This window comes from Pelodiscus sinensis, chromosome 17 (genome assembly GCF_052426305.1).
Source record: "Pelodiscus sinensis isolate ZL-2025 chromosome 17, ASM5242630v1, whole genome shotgun sequence".
NCBI classification, from domain to species: domain Eukaryota; kingdom Metazoa; phylum Chordata; order Testudines; family Trionychidae; genus Pelodiscus; species Pelodiscus sinensis.
The window spans coordinates 715752-735321 of NC_143068.1; positions in this window are offsets into that span (position 1 = coordinate 715752).

Genomic DNA, 19570 nt, shown 5'->3' on the forward strand with positions numbered 1-19570 from the left:
GATATGCCAGGCATCTATAAAATCATGACTGATCTGGAAAAAGTGAATAAGGAAAAGTTATTTACTTATTCCCACAATATAAGAACTAGGATTACCTGTTGTGATCACCAAATGAAAATTCCCTGTTGTGTCCCCTCCCTCTGGGGCATCTGGCACTGGCCACTGTCGGCAGACAGGATACCGGGCTGGATGGACCTTGGTCTGACCCAATACGGCCAAAACAGACCTTCTGGTTTAATTCATCTGAATAGTTCAAGCACAAAGCTACAGCCAGGGACGCTGGGAGCTGGAGTCACAAAGCGACTGGGGTGTGATGACTCTGGGCATTGACACTTCTGAAATGGGTCTCTACCGCTTTATTTGTTCTGCGGGAGATAAACGAGAACGCTTGGAGCAGGGGGCGTGGGCTCTGGGTCTCCCACATCCTGGGTGAGTGTGCTCATGTAAGCCACGCACCGCGTGTGGGTCACTGTCCTGTGCGGTGACGCTTTGACCACTTACAGCGAGAGATAAGAGCAAGGGCGCTCTACAGCCTAAGCTGAGAGCCAGCTGGGTTATAGCTCCAGCTGCGGAGACTCCTACACTGAGCTTCCAGGTTCAAATCTACCCAGTGGCAGTTACGCTAACACCAGACTGGTGTTGCCCCCTCTTCTTGGCCCAGAGGTTCTTCCACAGTTGTAATAGGAGAGACTGAGGGTGTCTCAGAGCACCGTGCATGTGACGCTGGGTGCCTCAGGCTTTGGGGACATCTCTTGAGACCCCGTAAGTAACCAGGGGCCAGAGTGTCAAACCTGGTTAGGGTGGGCAGAGACTAAGATCATTTGGAAAGCTGCCCAGACTCACCATAATGGGGGTAGGATGCAGGAGGTTAGAGGGGATGAACTGCTGACCTCTTTTAGCCTCAAACTCAAAGACAACAGAAGCTGTTGGGTGCTGAGTTCTGAAAAAAACTGGCCCCCTCAAGTTCATGTTCTCTGCTCAGCACCACCAGAAAGACCCTATTTTGGTGCCTGCATCGGACTAAAAGTCTGTCCTTAGATATTTGAGTTCCCTACCACAGAGACACTTCCGTAATGGTGCCAGACTCCAGCAGCAGTACAGCAGCCTGATGGAAAAATCCTATAACATTTAATGGACTTATATGCCTTCCTATAGGCTTCCTGAACCATCCTATTCAACCCTACAGCAATCTTATGTTCTATTAAATCATGTAGGTTTGTAGCATAATGTGTATAGAAGTCTATTAGTTTCAGACCGATTACATTCTACCAAGCTTTACCATGAAGACACAGGCTGAGTGAATAATTCACAGTGAGTGATACATGCATCTAACTCACATTCTGCTCCCAATTTTCCCCAATTTATTCATTTTTCTACTTCATTTGAATAGCTCTTCAGTTGTGTTTCTCTGTGGGTTGACTGCAAACTGCAGTTCAAATTTGAACATGCTCCGATTTCTGTTCCCTGTGTGAATTGGCATTCAGGGGCTTCTGATAGAAACTACTGAACACTCAGGGCATGTCTACACTAGGAAATTATTTTGAAATAACTAACTTCGAAATAATAACTCCCAAAATAACACAATTGAAATAGCGTATCCCCACTACGGGGGAACCTCCGAGGCAGGCTCTGTTATTGTGGATGTGCTACCTCAACTTAGAGCCCCAGGAAGCATTGGGGAATAATTACTTTGAATTACTTTGAGGGGTGGTTATTTTAAAATAGCAGCAACAGAGCATCCACATTAATGATATTTCAAAATAGGCATTATTCCCTGAGGAACGTGGGGGTACAAATCATGAAATAACCAGCCTGTTATTTTGAAATAACTCCCTAGGGTAGACCAGGGCTTAGGGTGGGATTTTCAAAATCTTTCTGTATGCTGAGTGCTTGGAAAATCTACCCCATAAATATTGGTTCCATGAATATTTGTCCATGTTACTTTGATATTTGTTGAAAGGAGAATTTTATTTTTGTTTGAGCATTTGTCTACATGGGCAGGTTGTGTCAATCTTGATGTTGTAGTTAAGCCAGTACAGCACTTCATGTTAACACGCTATTCTGGAATCAGAGTGGCTTTTGGGGGTCTGTTTAAACCCTTTCCAAAGAGAGAGAAATGCAGCTAATCAGTATAAATAGATCAGTCTAAATTCACATGCTGGTTTATAGTAGTATCATTTCCCCATGCAGATAAACTCTGAAACAGCATGGTGACCTCTGAAATCTGTTAATCCATCGTTCTTCACGGAAAGATCATGTTCAGAGTTTGCCATTTGTAACCATTGATGACAAGATATAATTAATGAACAAAACTTGCATGGAAATCTTGGGGCAAATATGAGTGTTTAAAAACTGACTACATAATTCACAATCAAATAAGTAATGTTCAGAATAAACTAAATGAGCTTTGCTATTCAGCTGTTATAAATACTTAATAAATCATTCACAACAAATTACTGTATATGCAGATATAAATATTAGATAGCTGCTTAAAAAATCTTATAGGAAAACCTAAAAAACAAAAAAAATTGTAATGTAAGTGGTGATGGTTGGCCAATAGATCTAGTCAAATTATTTATTATTGGATCATACTTATTGCAAGTCAGTTCTTTGGGGAGTGGGGGGTTGACAGCATTAAAGAGCAAGTCCTGATTTCTATAAAATTGTCAAGTCACCCACAGAATTCTCCATCAAAACTGTTTTCTGTTTTTCATAAAAAGTTAAGTGACATTTTGCATTTTCATTGGGGTGGCGGGGGGGGGGGGGGGGGGGGGGGGGGGGACGGGACAATCTGAACCAACGATGTTCCTCTTTTTTCAGTTAAAAAAAAAAGTACAAAGTTCAAATAAGAAATGCCACTGTAGTACCTTGTGAAATGTGTAGTTCTGGGGTTCTTCTCCCCATTCTCCTTTTTGGGGCAGCTTTCCTAGATAGACTACATCTACCAACAATGCACCTTGGCCAGCCAGAGCCCGATTAAGAAGGGGGTTTTAGTAGCTGCAGCCCACGGCCACATGCTAAGTGAAGATCTCCAGGCCACCAAAAGTGCTTTTTTTTTTTTTTTTGCAGCGCAGCCTTAGCCCAGGGCCACAGGCTGCAGCTACTGAAGTCTCTGGCATATGGCCCTGCCTGGCAGGGTGAGGGGAGGACATAGCTCCACACGCTGTCACAAGCTCCCTCCCCAGGCTGGAGCTGCAGCGGAGAGCACTGGGAAGCTCCCTCCCCATGCCTCCCTGGTCTGTAGGCTCTGCCTCAGCTGCTCCCATTGGCTGGGAATTGCGGCCAATAGGAGCTGCGCAAGGTGGTGCCTGTAGGTGGGTGCAGTGTAGCTGCATCACGCAGAGCTGCTTGCCCTCTCCCCTCCCCAGGGTCTGTGCCATCAAGGAAAAGCTGCCCCAGGAGGTGCCTCACCCACCAACCCCATGTCCCAGCCCTGAGCCCCACCCGCCTTGGAGTCTGTATGGGACATAGAAAAAAGGTCTTTAAATCAAGAGATGCTGCAGCAGGCAGGTTGGGCCCGGGGAAGGGAAGGAGGGAAGGGAAGTGTGGTGCAGATATCCTGGAGCTCCACCGAGCACGTGGGGGCCAGTTGGGTCAGCCCAAGTCTCTTGTAGAGGGGGAGGGGCACTTGGCTTCTCCTGGTGTGTGGGGGCTTGTGGCCCCAGCTGAGGGAGAGGGCAGAGGGCCCTTTATTGTACCGCCTTGAGGCCCAGAATTGCTGTCAGTGGGCCTGCCTGGTGCTGGCTTACGTGGGTTGTATCTTGGTGAGAGACTAGCCCAGCGCAATGTGTCATTACGAAAATAATTGCCGTGTGTAGGCCCTGGTGCTGGACCCAGCCATCCAGACAGCTCCCTGTGACCGTGACAAGCCCCACTCACTTGAACTGTGCAGGCTCAGGGTTTCACAGCCCTTCTCATCCAACGATCGCCATCTCTGGGCCAGCTCCACAAATCCCTTGCAAGAATAGTGAGGAAACTGAGGCACAGAAAGGTTAAATGACTTGCTGAAGGGGCACCCTGAGTTAATTCTGGCTCCCAACCTCCTGCCGTGCCACTAAAATCCATTCCAGCCTCCCTCTGTACAGTGCACTCGTTATAACGTACATTAGTGACTAATAACGTATTGACAGGCCGCCCTTCAGGAGAAGATATTAAATCAACGGTAAGGCAACTGCAAATACTTCAGTGTTAGTTTTTAATTTTTCATGTCAATTTAGTGTTCAGATCAGCAGCTCTGCAAACAAAATCGGCTCTACCGTAGAGTCAGAAAACCCTGGGGGCGGCAACAAGAGTTCTCCAGATCGCACTATGGAAATGCTTCACGCCCACTAACCTGGAGGACAAGCTTGAGTTTCAGTGCTATTGAGTCTCTGGCCTCTCGCCTGAACTTGACCCCGGAGAGACTCCTGCTACCTGGGGCGATGTTTAATTTGACTATCTAGAGCAGGGCTACTCAGCTTTAGAAGCCCCGGGGGCCACAATGATACAGCACATGCCGAGGGCCGCAACTTAAGTATGGTTGTATATCCATGCAAATATTTATGCAAATCTATGCAAATAGCTTCTTTCACACTGACGGGCATGAATATAAATATTAAGCTGCGGCGCTGGACCCAAACGTGGCCCGTGTGAGCCAGTCAGCACCTCTCAGGCTCCGCCCACAAGGCTAAGCAGCCAGCACTTCCCACAATGCCCTGGTGCTCCCAGCACCTCCACCCTGGGGGCTAGAAACGCGACACCCTGAACCCGCCTGTTCCAGCCAGCCCGTCCGCTTGCATTTTTGAATGCTCACTCTGTCGGGGAGATGTCTCACCATTGTGGAGGCCATGTCCAAAGGATCCCACCCATGGGCCATGTGTTCAGCCCTGAGTAAACCCAAACTGCTCCGCAGGCCACAAACAAACAGCCCACGGGACGCGTGTTGAGTAGCCCTGATCTAGTTACATAACCCTGAACAAGCAGGTGCACTTGATTTTATCATGAGAACAGAGATCAGGGCGGGGAACCTTTTTTGGGTCGGCGGCCACTGGCCCAGAGAAAAATCAGTCGGGCGCTGCCCACAAGTAAGAAGAAAAAAAACACAAAAGAAGAAAAAACCCACAAAATGCTCACTGATGTGAGCCCCATCTGAGATGGAGAAAGACTCTCATAAGAACATAAGAACGGCCGTACTGGGTCAGACCAAAGGTCCTTCTAGCCCAGTATCCTGTCTACCGACAGTGGCCAACACCAGGTGCCCCAGAGAGGGTGGACCGAAGACAATGATCAAGCGATTTGTCTCCTGCCATCTCTCTCCAGCCTCTGACAAACAGAGGCCAAGGACACCATTTTATCCCCTGGCTAATAGCCTTTTATGGACCTAACCTCCGTGAAATTATCTAGCTTCTCTTTAAACTCTATTATAGTCCTAGCCTTCACAGCCTCCTCTGGCAAGGAGTTCCACAGGTTGACTACACGCTGTGTGAAGAAGAACTTTCTTTTATTAGTTTTAAACCTGCTACCCATTAATTTCATTTGGTGTCCTCTAGTTCTTATATTATGGGAACTAATGAATAACTTTTCTTTATTCACCCTCTCCACACCACTCATGATTTTATAGACCTCTATCATATCCCCCCTCAGTCTCCTCTTTTCTAAACTGAAAAGTCCCAGTCGCTTTAACCTCTTCCCACATTCCCCTCACACACCAGTGTCTTGGGGGGCTCAGGCTAGTAGATTTTGTGCGCTCCGGCCCTGCAGGGAAGCAGAGGGGGGGCTGGAGCACCAGCATGGGCTCCCTAACACAAGCCTCGGGCGCCAGATCCAGGCCACCCAGGGGCTGCATCTGGCCCCCAAGCCTGAAGTTCCTCACCTCTGGCATAGGGTGTGCCTAGACTACAGGGTTTTTTCAAAAAAACTTCCCCTGCATCTAGACTGCTGCCGCGTTCTTTCAAAAGTAAATGGAAAGAACACAGCAGCTTTTTCGACCACAGGAAATCTTGTTTTACGAGGAAGGACGCCTTTTTTCGAAAGTGCTCTTCTGAAAAAAGGCGCTATGTAATGCAAACTGTGCTTTTTTGAAAGAGCATCCAGACTGCCCGGGTGCGCTCTTTTGAAACAGCAGCTCGCTTTTTTGAAAGTACTGGCTGTAGTCTAGACGCTCTTTTTCGAAAGGCTTTTTCGAAAGTATCTTTCAAAAAAGCCTCTTTTGAAAGAGGCCTGCAGTCTAGACACAGCCATAGATAGTGCATCTTTTTATTTAAAGGCCCAGCATTTGGAGTTCCACGGATGTTTGGGGACTCTCGTATTTCCTTTCTTTTTAAAAGGTGCATTTCTAGCCTTCATGGTTACAGAGACCAGATGGGGGAATGGAGCACCGAAAGCATCACACACCAAAATGCAAATCAAAAGAACCTAAGATGTATTGTTCTTCAAAGTCTTGTTATTTTTGGAAGCACTCTTGTAACTGCTGGGGGTGAGGCTTGTGATTTTCGAATGCTTGGTGGCAGGGATGTTGCACCACACAACACACGTGCCGCAGTGCAAGAAGAGCGATGGCATTTGTTTTTCTCTCTGTAACGTGGCTTCAGGGAAATGCACAGAGCATCTCTAGTTGATGTCAGGTCTTCAGCCCCTGACAGTGTTCAATTGCTACCAACCTGAGTTGAATGAGCCAGCCAGCCAAATTGGGAATAGCCTCTGTCAAACTATCAAACCTTTGAGCCATCCAATCTACCTGCTTGCATATGCTTTTGGAAAAAGCAGCAGTGTTTTCAGGATCACGAATTCAGAGTCTGCCCCAAGCCCACACAAGTCAGAGGGAATCTGTTGGCTGGCTTCAAGTCAGGCCCTACATTCACCAAACAGTGCTCAGGAAAAGCGAGGTGCTCCACTCATAGGCTATGTCTACACTTGCGGCTTCTTGCACAAGAACATCTTGCGCAAGGGTTCTTATGCAATGTCCACACTGCCATGTGCACGCTGTGCTTTTGCACAAGAGCTCCCACGGCAGTGTGGACGCTCTCTTGCACAAGAAAGCTCCAACAGCCATTTTAGCCATAGGGCTTTCTTGTGCAAGAAATCCCTGCCAAGCGTGCACACTGCTCTCTTGCGCAAGAGCTCCTGCACAAGAGGGCTTACACCTGTTAAAAAAAGAGTGTAGCTCTTGCACAAGGAGCCCTCTCTTACCATGCCGTACTGTAAATTTCCTTGCACAAGAGCAGGCAGGCAGTGTAGACGCTCTGCGGATTCTTGCGCAAGAACAGCCATACTTGTGCAAGAAGCCGCGAGTGTAGACATAGCCATACTGTATGTGTCCCAAACCTTATTGGCCATCTCCCCTTTCTCATGCAGGCTCCAGACTGCAGAATTCCAGGCCCCCGCACTGTGGGTATGTCTAGATTATGAGGTTTACAGGAGCGGTCGACAAAGGCTTCCCTTGTTGACCGATCTGCATCTTGACTCGTGTGCTGTGCTGACGATCAGCTGAGCTGGCACAGCATGGTGGCCATTTTTATTTTAATGAACCCTGGGATATTTAAATTGACTATGTCAGGTAGCCTATTTTACATGCCTCTGTCAGCAGAGGTATGTAATCTAGACATACCCCGTAAGGTACCAAACATCCGCTGTAGCTAGGGTGACACAAACACCATGGTATCCAAAGGAGCCAACCTCCTCCTGGCTTCATAACTCCTCCTGGCTCACCATAAAAGAGTATTTTGGAGGAAATATTTCAAGGCAAATCGATTGTCTTTCTGTTTCACTAAAACATCTGAAACAGAAAAGCACAAAGCAGGGCCTCATTGTCAGCTCAGAGGAGTTCCAGCGATCTACATTGCTTGCCTCGCTAAACGAGGTTTGCAAATTAGCTATATCTTTGTGAACGAGGGCTGTACCAGCCCTCTGATCACTGTGTCACCAAGTAAGTCACTCCAGAGTAAACCAGGTGGGCAAAGCTGTACCCAGTAGACAGATTAGAATGAGCTGTAATGAGCTGTTTGTTCAAGGAGTAGATGCAAACACAGGAAGGAAGTGGAAGGGGGAGGGAAGGGCAGAGGTTGGCTGGCTTTGAGAGCTACAGCAAAGGAGATCTCCCTGGTCTAATGGTGGGGCTGAGGGATTACACAAGAGAGCAGGGCTACTCAACACGCATCCCGGGGGTGGCCCGTTTGTTGCGGCCCACGGTGCAGTTTGGGTTTACGTGAGGCTCAACACATGGCCCGCAGGTGGGAGCCAAAACAAAAAAGTAGTCAATATAATGGTCTTCTGTTTTAGTAGTTAAATTCCTGGACTGTCATTGCTCATTAAAAGTGCTGTCATATGGGAGGAAATTGGGTAAATATTGCATTGTATTAATATCAACAGAACTGACTTACATGGGGCCTGCGTGTTGTGTAGTTTGCCTTAAGCTTTGTATTCATGCCCATCAGTGTGAAAGAAGCTATTTGCATAGATTTACATATATATTTGCATGTATATACAACCACACTTAAGTTGCGGCCCTCAGCATGTGCTATAAGTATCACTGTGGCTCCTGGGGCTTCCAAAGTTGCGTAGCCCTGCATTAGAGGATGCTGTAAAAGTGACGGGAACATTAAATAAACCACAGTGTTTGCAAGCACAGCGTCTCCCGTCTGTGAGGAGAGGAAAAGAGAAGAGGAGGGGGCAGCCTGGTAGATTTCTGCAAACTCTTATGCATGTGCCCAGCTCTACTTGCGTACGTGGTCCTCTTGGCTTGTATGTCACCACTCACATAAATAATGAAAGTGCATGAATAAGTGCTTCTGGGTCTTAAAAAAAAGAGAAAGAAGCATCAGCGTTCTAGAGGAGATGGCATTTGTTTCAGGTCAAATTCCTGTGTCTATCAAACTTTGAGTGTTCTTGGGAAAGTCATTTAATGTCCCCCAGGCCTTAGGCAGGTCTACCCTGACAGAGAAAATTAGTGCAAGTTTTGCAACTCTAGCTACATGAATTGTGTAGCTGGAGTCGACGTACTTTGCACAGGTTTTCTGGGGCAGCCCCACAGTGGGAGGTCGATAGAAGAAATGCTCCCATCAACTTCCCTTATTCCTTGCAATAGCGCAGAAGTACCAACGCCGATGGGGGCACTCTCAGCATTTGATTTAGCAGGTCTTTACTAGACCCACTATATTGAACCCCGGAGGATTGATCATCAGAGCACCAATCCTCCAGCAAGTGGAGACATGGGAATGGTGTCCCTAACCTCTCTTTGTCAGAGGTTGGGAATGGATGACAGGGGAGGGATTGCTTGATTATTCCCTGTTCTGTTCATTCCCTCTGGGGCACATGGCATTGGCCACTATGGGCAGACAGGACACTGGGCTGGATGGACCTTTGCTCTGACTTAGTCTGGCCGTTCTTAGTTACGAACTGGGAGTAACTCTTCCCTTTCTCGCAGAGGACTGAAGATTGAACTCCATTAACGACTGTGAGGTGCTCGACAGTATGGTGAGGAGGATCAGGTAAATATCTAGATAGAGAACATTTGAGTTGACAGTCTTCAAAACAGAGTTGCTACTGTAAACACAGCAGATTACAAGAGGCATTGGTCATATAGAAACTAACTCCTTTATGTGAGGTAAAGCAGGCAAGAATAGAACTTCCTTGCAATTTATAATTCTGTCTTGCCTAGACTAGGCATTCTTATGACTGATGGGCTGTGTCTAGACTACATGCCTCTGTCGGCAGAGGCATATAGATTAGACACATAGGCAAAGGCAAATGAAGCTGCGATTTAAATGATCGTGGCTTCATTTACATTTACATGGCTGCCGCGCTGAGCCGACAAACAGCTGATCAGCTGTTTGTCGGCTCACGCGCTAGTCTGGACGCTCCCCTGCCGACATCAAAGCCCTTTGTCGGCAGCCCCGTTATTCCTCGTGGGATGAGGTTTACCGGGGCTGCCGACAAAGGGCTTTGATGTCGACGGGGGTACGTCCAGACTAGCACGCGAGCCGACAAACAGCTGATCAGCTGTTTGTCGGCTCAGCGCGGCAGCCATGTAAATGTAAATGAAGCTGCGATCATTTAAATCGCGGCTTCATTTGCCTTTGCCAAAACAACAAATCTACATGGCTCCGTCGACGGAGCCATGTAGTCTAGACGAACCCATGTATTGCTGGCACTACTCAGGGAGTGTTAAATGGCAAATTTTGATTTGGGAATGTAGAAAAATTTTAGAACACATTTTAAGAAAATTCTGGATAGAATGTGCCTCTTACCCCGTTTGCTACAGGCTGAAACTCTGTAAACCGGAACTCTCTTGTCCTGCAACATCAGTGATCCGGCATGACCACAGGTGTGCCAGGACCAGGGAGGTCCAACCTGTATTTGGAAATTCATCAAAAAATTGAAAAATTGTCAAATTCACAGTTACCTTTTAAAGATGAAGTAGAAAATGTTTTGTGGGTTATTTTAAGGGAAAATGGAAGAAATTACCATATGAGATCATTCCCAATCACAAAGGCTTGAACTGTGTGAAATATTGCTTGTCAAGCTGAAGAGGAGGATGGAGGAACCCCAATTTTTGCCTTCCAGAAAACACAGCTCAGTTTTGTTTTTGAATTCCTGATGCAGGAATGTTGCAGGGTCTCAGCGGAGAACTGGGAGAGCTGAGAAGTGCAGTATCACAAGAGCCATGCTAAAGGGTAATAAAGAAGCATGAAGCTTTCTGCGCTCGGACTCTATCCTGGAAACAGCCTGCCGGCTGCATGGATCATGACCAGCATGGCGTGCGCGTTGGTGATGATTCTATAGGAAACAACAACAAGCAAGTGCCGGTAAAGTGGTCTCATGCTCATGTGCAGGAACGTCTGGTGTAGCTGCTCCCTGATAATAGAGAGGTGGGCACACAAACGCCCCAATTATGCACAGGCATAGCTTTATATACATGGGAATCCCAGAGAAATCAATGGGAGATGCCAGGCGAGAAGTCTTTTGGAAACCAGAACATCTAATTCGGTGCTGAGGTGGAAATTTAGAGTCCTTAAATGTAGGCAGCTGTGCAGAAAAGGGCTTGGGGAGACAGTGGATGAGAAGCTGGATGTGAGTCACCAGGGCACCCTTGTAGCCCAGAAGGCGAATGGCACATTGAGCTGCATTAGTAGGATCACTGCCCACAGAACTAGGGAAGTGAATATTCCTTTATTCGGCACTGGTGAGGCCACATCTGGACATGGCCTCCAGTTTTGGGCCCCTCAGTACAGAAAGGATGTGAATGTTGGAGGGCAACAAAAATGATGAGGGGGCTGGGACACAACTTATTAGCAGAGGTAGAGGGAACTGGGCTTATTTAGTCTACACAGAGAAGCATGAGGGGGGATTTGATAGCAGCCCTCAGCTACTTGGAGAGGGGTTCCATAGAGGATGCAGAGAGGCAGTTCTCAGTGGTGGCAGATGGCAGAACAAGGAGCAATGGTCACATGTTGCAGTGGGGAAGGGCTAGGTTGGATATTAGGAACAACGACTTTACTTGGAGGGTGGTGAAGCACTGGGATGGGTTACCTGGGGAGGGGGGTGGAGTCTCCATCCTTAAAACCCTCTAAGTCCCAGCGTGACAAAGCTCTGGCTGGGATGATTTGGTTGGGGCTGGTCCCGCTTTGAGCAGTGGGTTGGACTCCTTAGCTCTCTTCCCACCCTAAGCTTTTCTGATTCTATCACCAACCACTCCGGAGCATGGCATTACTTTTGCGTCCTAAAACCCGTGTGTGGGAGCATTATGTAGCACTAGCCAAGAGGTGGAGCTAGCTTCTCTCCTTTTTCCTAGCACCTGTCCCTGTCACCTTCCTGCTGAATGAAAAATCCAGTTTTATATAGTGACTCTACCTCTAAAGAGTTTCTGCACAGAGCGAAAAAGAAATCTTTGCTCTCTCAGCTGTGCTGGGTGGATCTGCTTGGCTCTTACTACGGCCCTGCAAGGGCTGCCTCTCTGCACTCTCCACCATCTATCCAACCGGTGGGTCGTAGGACCTATTTTTGCTACTCAGAGAGACAAGAACACACATCCAAATTCAGAAAAGATGTGGCCAGACATGAGAGAGGAGAATAGGAAAGATACAAATTTGGTTAATTCACTTCCATTCCCACCCGGAGGGTTCTCAGCAGGTCTCTCTCCAAATGGAAAAATCGAATTCAAAGTGACTGTGTGTTCACAAGGGCCACCTGAAACCAATTGCCTAGATCCCAGTATGGCTCCTATTCCTGTTATTCCTTTTTTAACTCCAAATTCCGTTCCTTACCGTAACCAGAGTCACCAGGAAGAGAACAGATGCAAACCCCTTAGAACTGTTTTTATGCAGTTGCTATCACTCCAAACACTGCATCCTTGCTCCTCAGCGTTCCCTGTGTGGTAAAGTCACAGAGCGTGTAGTGCTGGGGAGGGCTCTAATTTTCTTACTCTTCACATTTTCAGGAGTGAGATAAATCCCAGTTTGAAATGTGGATAAAAGAAGCCACTGACGTCCCAAACTGTAGAGAATCAACAAATATAGTGCTTTGGCCACGTGACAGGGCATCCCAAGGATGAAACCAAGCAAGAGTCCTGAGCCAACAATAACAACATCTGCCTGAGTCAACGACCTTCGAGAATGCCGTGTTTGGGACTGTGAAGAAGCACAGTTTATGAAAAGCAGGATGTGGACTTTTGGGAAGTTTGAGAGGGTATAAAGATAGTTGTAATCTTGCAATAAAACGATTTCGTGCGTGCACCGGCCGGAGTCCGTGCCTTCATACACCACACCAAACCTTACAAGGAGAGGCCAGAAGAGTGTGGCGTTCTGAGGAAAGGAGGAATTCTCTGTTGCAAAGCAATGGAGACTCATCAGCACAGGCTTTTACCCATCTACCTTTGAAAGCGGCAAGGAGTCCTGTGGCACCTTATGGACTAACTGAAGCTTATGCTCCAACACTTTGGTTAGTCTATAAGGTGCCACAGGACTCCTTGCTGCTTTTGGAGATTCAGACTAACACGGCTACCCCTCTGATACCATCTACCTTTGTTTTTTATTGTGTTTGTTAACATAACAATTTAGCCATTTTTTTGCAACTATTATATATTGCATATTTTACCTTATCTCAGGTTACAGATTTACAATGTATTGTAGAATAATTAGGTCTGGTGAGTTTTGCCACTCATTCTCATTTCTTGTGAAGGTGTCAAGTTGTTGGTGGTGACAACTTTATCAGCTTAGTCAGTGACTGGCTGGAATGTGTCACTAGTTCTTCTGTGGTTTGGCCGCATAACTACATAAGAGTTTTATTTCTTTTTAGCATTTAGAAGCTTGGTCTCTGAGCTTCCAAAGACAGGCCATGATAGTAGGATCTCCTTGCTTGGAGATAAGGGGAATCAGATCTGGTACATGGGGTCATACATGAGCCATTTCAGAAACTGCGTGAGAGAAACCTGCAGTAGAAAAGATAAATGAGGAGTTTTGAGCCTGAGTTAGAGCTGGTCAAGAAAAATTTGACAGAATTTTCCTTTGTAAAATGAAAATTTGTTGAAATGGAAATGTGATTTCAATGAAATGGTAGACAGAAAAGCATCAAAACAAATGATTTTGCTGTCTCATTTTCATGAGAATACTTTGTTTTGACTATCATTTCATTATAGTTTTCACTTATGTTGGGATATTTTAATATATTGTATTATATTTTATATTTGACCACTATTATCTACTAGATCTATTTTTGTTAGTCTCTAAGGTGCCACAGGACTACTCGTTATTATTGAAATCACAGACTAACACGGCTGCCTCTCTGAGGTACTATGGCTACATCTACACTGGCATGATTTTCCGGAAATGCTTTTAACGGAAAAGTTTTCCGTTAAAAGCATTTTCGGAAAAGCGCATCTAGATTGGCAGGATGCTTTTCCGTAAAAGCACTTTTTGCGGAAAAGCGTCCGTGCCAATCTAGACACACTTTTCCGCAAAAAAAGCCCCGATCATCATTTTCGCGATCGGGGCTTTTTTGCGGAAAACAGTACTGTGCTGTTTACACTGGCCCTCTTGCGCAAATGATTTGCGCAAGAGGGCTTTTGCCCAAACGGGAGCAGCATAGTATTTCTGCAAGAACACTGATGATCTTACATGATATCGTCAGTGTTCTTGCGGAAATTCAAACAGCCAGTGTAGACAGCTGGCAAGTTTTTCCACAGAAGCCGATGATTTTGTGGAAAAACTTGTCAGTCTAGACACAGCCTATATTTTATATTCTGATGTGCTGCAGGGGAGGGCAAAGGCCTCTCAGTAGGCCAGATCTGGCCCGCCTTGGGCTTTGATCCGGCCCGTGAGGCAGTTACAGGTCCCGTCCCTAATTACAGGCCCCTCCCGGGGGAAAGAGATCAGCCCCACCCCTCCACCTCCTACGTTGCCGCTGAAGAGGAGGCGTCACTGGGGCTGAGGCTCCTCAACAGGATCAGCTCCTGAGGCGCTGCTTCCGTGGCCACGTGGTCTGGGGCTAGCCCCGGAGGCGCCGCTGACTCTGGCTTCCTGCCTCCCTCGACCCAAAAAGGGTTCCCAACTCCTCCGCTAAACAAAGAAAACACTGAAACCTTTCGTGCTGGACATATTATTTTACTTAATTTAAAATGAAGTTTGATAAACTAACATGAGAAAGTTAAAACGCTTAACCTGTTTCATAATTTAAATTAAACTGTTCTCACCAGCTGCAGCTGGTTCAGAAAGTAAGGTCACCATACCCAGCAGGATCGTTCTCAACCCCGCCTCTTCTGGGTCGGCCCGCAGCCACTTCCAACATTTGTGAAGAGGCCCCCCCCTTCCAAAATTATTGCCCACCTCCGATGTGCTAACATTATTGAAACCAAATGCATTGGTGGTTCTGATTTGAATATTTTTGAAACTCTGTTCTATGAGGAATTGAAACATTTTGTTCCAATTTGGAATAAAAACAAAGTTGGAAAAAACATAATTTCCCGTAGAATTGATGTTCCATTTCCCCCTGGCTGTTGTCTGTACACCTGTTGAAGTTGTGCACCTCGAGAATTTCTACACCACCTCTGAGAGCAGTTCCCTCAGCTTCTTTAGGAAACCTTCCAAGTGTGGTGGCTTTCCAATGTACTGATTACTCTGCTGTTCTGTTCTTGGCTTGCAGATTAGCTCTTCTACACTTGAGGTTTCCTGTTCTTGGTCTGTGATGTATCGAATACCCTGAGGGAACCAGATAAACTAATATTGGACTTGCCAGATTTCACTGACATAGGCTGGCTTGTCTGATCGGTTGTCTTCTTGGCCACTGATTATTTGCTGGATGGATGAATATAAAGGAATCAACAAATACCAGCAAGGAGTCCTGTGGCACCTTATGGACTAACTGAAGTGTTGGAGCATAAGCTTTCGTGGGCAAAGACATGCATCAGACGAAGTGGGTCTTTGCCCACGAAAGCTTATGCTCCAACACTTCAGTTAGTCTATAAGGTTGTAGCCAGACAGAAACCCCCCCTTGTAACATCCATTTTTGCTTGCCTGGAGCATACAGGGCACACAGAGCAGAAGGCCCAGGCTGTGTGACCGTGAATGGCTGTAAACAGAGATACGCCAATTGCTGACCAAGAGGCTGCCAAGGAGTGCCCTTGACTCAAACCCATATTGATATGAACACACATCCATCCGCGGGGGGAGGAATCTCTCGCCCAGTAAAAAAAATGTCTAGTGCTCACAATTTAGTTATCTCTCTTGCAAGTGTAAATTAACTTGAAACTTGCTTGTAAGAACTGGCGCCACAAAACGGACCAGTAGAATTCGGCATCTTAGATAAGAAAGAGAATACGGGCCCCTAGGGGTATAAAGATAGGTCCAGCAGCGCATTCTCTTTGAGTGTCAATCTACCATCTATCTGCTGGTCGGGTTTGGTGTTTGATCTCCCGAGGTTCCAAGGGGACGCCCACCTCGTATTCGTCTTTCCTAGGAATTGAGAGACCGGCCCTGGCCTGACACGCTGGAGTCGAGAGGCACAGAAAGGGGTAAAAATTGTACCTGGATGTGGTCCTTTGTTTAAGTATATATATACATAGACTTAGAGCTCTTTAAAGATTAAGCTGTCACTTGGTACCATTATTTCTATTTTCTATCTTTATTTTCTTTGTAACCATTTTTAAAATCTGTATTTGTTAGCATTTAAGAAATAGAGCAATAGCCATTGTAACCATATGCTTTTATAAGTCTTTTAATAAACCTGTAACTGTTTAAGCTTTAACCTGACTCCTTCAGTTGCTGTAACAGAACCAAGCACAATTTAAAAGAACTTCAGCCGGTCATAAAAGGGACAGACATAAGGAGAGCTTGGGCGTTTGGATCTGTGTCACTCCCAGGTGACAAGATCCGTTGGGGCACCTTTCCAGCCTTTCCCAGGCTGCCCGCTGCGAAGGAACCCCTGTGTTCTAGCAGTTAAAATCTAAGGTGTAATAAGCTCTTTCTATATAACGGGGCGTCTGTTGGCCTGCTGGCCACCCTCTGCGACGGGACCCCGGTCCTAGCAGTAAAGACACGGACGTTAAACCTTTTCTCGGAAGCATACACACACACACTGCCCTGACCGTCGGCTGACAAAGGTGCCACAGGACTCCTCGTCGCTTTTGCAGATTCAGACTAACACGGCTACCCCTCTGGTACTCAACAAATACCAAGCACTAAGTATTAAAATTCCCAACCTTGCAGTCTAGTCTTTTTTTTCTGAGAACTTTTGAAGTTCACTGTAATCAGGCTTTCCCTTCTGTGGCATGTGTTGGTTATTTTCATGGACAGAAGCTATTTCAAGGCTTCAAGGATGTGTAGCTCCTCAACATGGAAAGAAAAATGGAACAAACCCTATTTGTAGAGGGAAGGACTTTGCATGATCCAGAAGCTGAAACTTGGCTTCAGCTGGCCTGGAACTGAAAAGATTCTAGTAGGATTAAGGAAAAGGAAAAGGAAAAGGAAAAGGAAAAGGAAAAGGAAAGCTTTGAATCCAAACATCCATTTAGCATGTTTGAATCTCAGAATGTCCTTCTTGTGGACATGACTCTCAGGTAAGCAGTCTAAAGATGCCATGAACACAGCTCCAGCAAGCTGTGTGTCTTTAGAATATCGTCACAGACTTTTCAAGCATATGTCTCCTCTATTGACACAACACTTGTTTGTTTTTTCCCTTGCCATTTTTCTTTCGTTTTTTCTTTTCCCTTTATTTTTAACTTGGATGTCAGCCACATGGCAAGGTTATTCTGTTAGACAAGCTGGCAAATGACAATGACAGGATTATAATTAAGTGCCAGGACATTCAGCCAACACAATTACCATGCTGTTATTACACTCTATGATGTGCTACAGAAGCTCATAAAAATGCCGTAAAGAATATAAATCACAGGGCACACACACAATCAGGGAAGAAAAATGTTTTCCCCCTTTTTATATCTGAAACCAACCAGTTCAGATAACTATAATGAAAGATGTTTTCTGCACTGACAGCATCCCCAGTTCCAGATGGTGCTAGCAATAAGTAGCACTTTTGTTCTACTTTCTTGCATGGGGCTGCACAGTATAATAACTCTAATATTGACTCAGACTTCCTTTCCCATTGCTTTCCTTTTGTCCTTTGTGTATTGGCAAATCTGGCTAGAGCTTACCAGTTGCTCAGCTTTTGTTTCCTTTCTCTTTGCACTTGCTACGACTGATGCCATCTTCTGTGGAGTTGTTCCTGCTGGTCTTCTCCTTGATCAGATGGTTGAAGCAACAGCAGAATTGAGACTGATCACTGAGGACAGAAGACCCCAGAAGCTCTTGTGAAATGTCATTACATAAAGCACTGATTAATAATGCATGTCCTCAAGTGTTATTTCGGTTTCTCTTATTCTCCAAATGAATATTGAATTTGGGATTTTCTCTCCTCAACATTTACCTTGAGTCAACACATTTTGACATTTAATTTAAAAGAGAATTTGATCTGTTACTCTGCCGAGCAGCAGTAGCCATAATTTCTAAGTCCTTGGGGTGGATTAGATCTGGAATTGAATGCCCCCGTTTCACAGACCACATTCCTGTACAGTCCAGCTGGTCAGAAATTCTTTGATGGAATCATTTTCTGCTGGAAATTACAGTTTGCTCAGAACTGAAATGCTTCATGAAGTTGTGTCCATTTTGCTAAACTTTCATTTGGAGGGAAAATAAAGCTGGGAAAAAAAATGTGTTTCCTCAATTTCAGAAGCAAACATTTCAAATTTTCCTTCCAAAATGACTTTCCATTTTGACTTTTTTTGGAAATGCGCATTGCATTGTGTTGTGTAAAATAAAAGTCAGAACTGAAAGAAGTTTATTTTGAATAGAGAGGTGGGGTAAAATACTTTCAAATGAATGAATGAATGAATTGATTAATTGAAAGAAGTGGTGTTGTAGCTGTGCCAGTCCCAGGATGAAGGTCCACATTGGACCTGAAGAGCTCTGCATAGCACTAAAGTTTGTCTCTCTCACTACCAGAAATTAGCCCAATAAAACATTCCTTCGCTCTCCTAGTCTTTCTACAAAACATGTCCTTGGACCTGTAATGATTTGGGGGTGGGGGTGGGGATGGGGGGGATTTTTTTTGTAGAAAATTTTGAAATTTCCAGGTGTCATTCCAAATCAGAATGCAGATGGATTTCAAACTCCTTCATGAAACAGAAATTCCATCTGCCACAGGCTGGTAACCTCATGCCACCTTTGCAGCAATGGGTGAGAGTTTGAGGAACTGTATTTGTGTTTGTGTTTTGTGTGTAAGCCATTCTAGCTGCACTCCTTGGGCACATCTGTTAACTCTCTCAGTCCAGATCTTCCACTCCACATACTGTTCAGATCCTGGGACACCCACCAACGGCTCTACCAGTGTATCCCAATCCTGGCCAACACTATGTGCCTATTAGCTGACTCTCACCACTTCACTGAAAGGGTGGTGACTCTGAAACCTACTGCAGCCGTTCTGGCTAGGGTGAGAGAAGACTCTGAGAAATGTTCAGGCCGGCTAAGGAGGCTGGCAGTGTCCTGCCCTTCCAGCTTCAGGAGCTGACGAAAGTTCTGGTGGAGCAGGAGGGAGAGAGATGAGTGATACCAGTCAGGGAGGGAGAAGGAGGGAGCAGAAACAGCTGAACAGGTCCTGTTCCTCTTCCCTCACCTTCCCCGGCAGCCCTACGACGGTAAAGAGGGTTTCTTCCAGCTGGTATCCATCCCCACCCAGACGGAGGGGCGAGGAGTCCCCGTACCTGGCCTCCTGTGGCCGGGGGGGGGGAGGGGGGAAAGAATGAAGAGCTTTCCCTATTGCAGGAAGAGCAGAGCTGTGGTAGGAAGCTAGTGCACCAGATACGGCAACACCGGACAGTGCCCGTGGGGACCATGGCTGGTCTGTGTGTGGTTATGTTCTGCTCCAGGGGGCAGTGTGACAGGGAGCTATCAGCAGCTGAGGGCAAATTCACTGTCTGGTGTGTGTGTGTGTGTGTGTGTGTGGGGAGAGGCGGGGGATGGTGAGCAGCAGGGTGACAATCACAGGGCTCACAAGATACTGAGGGTGGCTATAAGGAGAAGAAACCGGAAGCAAGGGGCAGCTGGAGAGA